Here is a 4,916-nt window from a genome sequence, read left to right on the forward strand (position 1 = left end):
CATCGAATTTTGCATCGGATGAAAGCCTTAGTCATCAGCATATGGGGTCTATGTTCCACTAAGGGAAAAGTTCGAATGCAAGTACCAGTGAGTCCCATGGGAGGGACTTGATCATGCAGAGGTATGATTGAAGCAGCTGGAGAGTTTGGACTGCTCCAGAGCCCATTTTTGCTCAAGGGAGCCCGACAAGTCAGAGGATAAGGTCGAGTAAGCAAACGTTGCTTTCAAGGAAGCTAAGGAGAACAGAATCGGTGCAAATCCTACAACGTGATGGCAGAGGCCATGCATGGGAGTTGCAGTCTGCCTCTCCATCGACTAAAGGGAGTTGCTTGGAGAATATAAAGGTGTTGAAGCAGGGGGTCGAAAGGGGCGAGGAAGCGACGACGAGTCCAAAGGGACTTAGCTACCCAAAATCAAGCATCAGTTAGAATAGAGGTGGACTCGAAGGAGTGCCACAGAGACATATCTACTAATCATGAAGAAAAGAGATGTAGATACGAAGCGATGGATAGTAGGGCCATGGGCATGGCAGCACTATGGTACCACAGAGACGGGACTTCCGCGAAAGTCATTGATCTCTTGCTCTCATGGAGGGAGAGCGCTTGGTTGTGAAAGGGGCCGAGGAGGCAGAGCATGTAGAGGCAAACTCCAAGTATTGAGATACGGCTGAAGGGCAGAGGCCAAGGAACTTCGTAAGACCGGTGTCAACAAGCTTCTCATCAATATAGTCGAAAGTGAAGGACTTCGGGTCACGCAAGAGTGCACGACCAAGGAATGAAGTAAGCAATATGTGGTGCTGTACCTTTGCTACTCATTGAAGTAGGCGACCGGGTTGATAGAGAAGATGGTACAATCCCAGAGGCGACCAAAACTATTAAAAACTTACTCATTGAGAAGGTGAATCATAGTAGCTAACTCAATGCAAGGAGTACAAACACTTCAAGTGCTTCAAAAGTGTGAGCAAAGAGCATGTGAAGGCCAGTAACCAGCTCAATGCATGGAGTACAATCTCAAGGAGGCGGGCGAAGTCAAGTAACCTTTGCCTTTTTAACTTTTAAGAGATTGGGCAAAACTAAGTACCCCAATTCTCTTATCTATCCAATAGAGGAGCTCTGCACAAGTTCAAAGACCCTTCGAAAATAATAGAAGACAATGGTTGTCAAATCCTCACTAATGATGATCAATGCTACTAAGAGTAGACTATCCGCTTTATTTTCCAACAGAATGCCAAACGAAAGCGGAAGTGATGCGAATCTACTTGGAAGTGACAACTAAATGAAAGAAGAGTCGATGGACATTTTGTGGAGAAAGGACCCAAAACTTCAAAAGTTTACGAGGCGATACTCGTTAAAGCTCCAACAAACATCCACCTAGTTCAATTAGTATGTGGTATTTGAGAGACTGGCATATAGTAAAGATGGTCTTTTCCTTCATCTGGAGGATCTGTAGGAATCAACAAGGATCAACACAACTCAGCCAACCCCACACTAGAGTCAAAGTCATTGGCGAGTTGAAATAGCATAGTGGATCAAAAGTTCAACTACTCAACAACAGTAGCAAAGAGCAACTGGGAGCCAAGGGGCGCATTGCAGCTGGAGCAGAAAATTAAAGACTCAGCAAAGGCGAGGAGTTGCAGTGTCGGCAAAAGGCTTCGACGAGGACATCGAAGGAATAAGTGGGGGAGAATATCATGGATAAACTTCTAAATATGATGTTTGGTGTAATACTTATATATGTCTATATCTTTTGGTATGTTCATGCTTTGCACAGCATGTAGAGGGACGGTTGAAGGCTTAATAGTCCCATTTTAGTTGGGTTTGGTGGTCACTTTAGGCTTGTAAATAAAGGTTGTATCATGTGGACACTTGTAAGAGATTTTCGATCTATAGTGGACTATTTTGACCCTTTGTTGTGCAACTATTCAGAGCTTGTAAAGTCTGTTTATAATTTGCATTGTCTATGAAGTGTTTTCAGAAATATTTGCTTATGGATCTTGAGTGAGACATTTTCTTTAACCTCTTTTCTCTTTTATGGGTCCTAAGGGACCATGGGAGGCTTCGGGGAGGCTGACCTTTGCGGACGGATACGCAAGGGTGCCGCACGACTTAGGCAAAACCAGTTAAGTTCGTGACAGCATGGTGCTGTCAGACCCATACGGTTTCTTCTCGAGTCTCGCTCTAATTGGATTCTCCTGAAGAACTCTTTCTCTCTTAATCCAAATGACCCTGGCCAAGGATTTGTCTGAGCAAGAACACATGGGATATTCCTCTCATGATGCCGAGAGTGGATGATCCTCTATCGACACTCAATAGCCCTCGTAAGGTCGACTACCACTCTAAATGACCAGTTGTACTAGATTTGGGACATCCAAACCTATAAGTCTGATATCAAAGAGTGAAGCACTCATACAGGACATCTTTATTGTCTCAAGTCTAAGGACCAGATACACCACTAGGACTACGAAATCACTGTCTGACAATAAGGCATCATCAACCATCCAGCATTCCGTAAGCGGATCAATTAATGAACTCATTCTCCAATGAGCACCTGTACTGTATCTCTAGTGTCCCCATACGAGCAGCTATGAGACCAACTGCATCCATCATACGGATGGGTATACAGTACACTAGTCTATCCGGTTATCACGATATCGCTCTCGAGTAACCTATGACTAGGATTATTTAAGATCTGTGTTTAAAGGTAAATTGCTCTTATTATCGTGATCTCATCACGATCCGATTCTCATTGCACAGATTCAAGGATATCATAATATATACATGTATATATGCAATAGTTAATATAAAGTGATAAATACCAAAATATAATAAGCAAAAAGATTCTATGTCAAGTCACATGTGCTATCACTCACGTGATTGGCTTGTTGGGCACCTATGACTAGCAAAGACATCAACCCCAAGCTTAGAATATGCTAGGGTTCTATCAGTCACACACATATTGTAGGTGCTGTGATGAGTAGATGTTCGGATATGAGATATCCGTTGGAGCCCCTATCTTATTAGATATTCAATAAACCCTTAAATTATTGGATCCTATCGATGAGATATAGTAAGAGTCAAAGAGAGATTATTGAGTAGAGACCCACTAATCTAAGAGGCTTAGGTAGTTGGATGGAGATCTAGAATAAAAAAAGATAAGATCTATTAGGGTTATGTTGATATGAGACCTCTATAAATAAGAGGAAACCAAAAGGTCATGGGCTAGGCTTTTTGGCTGCTACATCATATTCTCCTCTCTCCATCTCCTCCTCAGCCAGTAGCACTTGCTTGGGGCATGTGGACAGAAAGAAGGGGCAACCCTTTCTTAATTACATGGTGTGCGTGAAGAGGAGATTTAGGCAGCGATTTAAGTAGCATCTTCGCAGCCCCTATCATGTAGATCACCACTAGAGAGGAGGATAGTTGACTTCCTTCATTCTCACCCAGAGATCTGTAGGAATTCATTGATATATAATATCCCTAGGTAACACAATCTTCCTTATACGTGTAGTTTTTCTGTTTTACTGGTTTTAGCACCAATCTTTACACAATGATGAAACCCTTTTGTGGAAATCTAGGATTTTTGTTTCATTTCTTCTACTGCGCATGTGATATCGCCCCTAGTTTTCCCAATAGTGGCATCAGAGTTGGGTTGCTCATGCAAAAGATTGGTTTTTAAATTATGTGTGTTATGTTTAGTCACGTAGAATTATTTTACGTGAATGCTGCGATATTTTTATTATAGTTTTTAAATATATACTGCTCATTTTCTATTATTAAGAGGTGTTTTAGAGTGAGCTTTTGATATCAAATTCATTGACACAAAAGGGGAAGAGGGAGCAGCAACTATTGTTGCCTTTTGTATTGGCCAAAGGCAACTTGCAACCTTGGCTGAGAGCACCACCTACTAGTCATAGGTGTCTTGCAAGCCAATCACATAAGTAATGATACGTGTAACATAATATACACTCTTTTTACTTATTATATTATTTGATATTTTTATCACAAAGATAAGATCAAGATTTCATCTGGATGGAGGTCATCAACATCATTGAGTCTTGCCCTTTTCTTTATAGCATTCAAATCAAAATTTTCTTCTAATAACTTTCATTGTTTCATAACCAGTCTAGCTATAAAACTTGTAGATTTTCTACTATGTGCATCAACTACAATATTGGCTTTATCTAGGTGATAACAGATAGTACAATCATAATCCTCTAGAAGTTTTATCTATCTCTGTTGCCTCATATTTAACTTGTTATGAATAAAAATATACTTTAAACTCTTGTGATCAGTAAAGACTTCAAATATTCACCCATACAAGTAATGCCTATAAATCTTTAGAGCAAAAATAAATGCTATCAATTCTAAATCATAAGTTGGATAATTCAGTTCATAACTCTTTAGTTGTCTAGAAGCATAAGTAATCACTTTCTCTTTCTTACATCGAAATACATCCCTTTCTTGAAGCATCAGTATAAACTACAAATCCCTCATTACTACTTGGAATAGTGAGAATAGGAGCACTATTCAAACCAAAAGGTATTACTAAAAATTCATAGTAATCATATCAAATTCTAAAAGCTGGTTGTGGGATATCCTCCTTCTTGATCTTTAATTGATAATAACCTGACTTCATATCAATATTGGAGAATACTTGTGCACCTTGTAATTGATCCAACAAATCATTAATTCTAAGTAGGGGATACTTCTCCTTTTTTTTTTTTTGGTCACCTGATTCAACTGTCTGTAATTAATACTAGCATAATAGGAAGATAGTCAATTTATGCCAAGTATAATATCAAAACCTCATATCTCTATGAGAATCAAGTCAGGAAGGAGTTTGTGTTCTCCGATAGAAATCAAACAAGATGGATAAACTAAGTTTGTAGTCAAAAAATCCCCAACAACAGTAGTTAC

This window comes from Musa acuminata, chromosome BXJ2-2 (genome assembly GCF_036884655.1).
Source record: "Musa acuminata AAA Group cultivar baxijiao chromosome BXJ2-2, Cavendish_Baxijiao_AAA, whole genome shotgun sequence".
NCBI classification, from domain to species: Eukaryota; Viridiplantae; Streptophyta; class Magnoliopsida; order Zingiberales; family Musaceae; genus Musa; species Musa acuminata.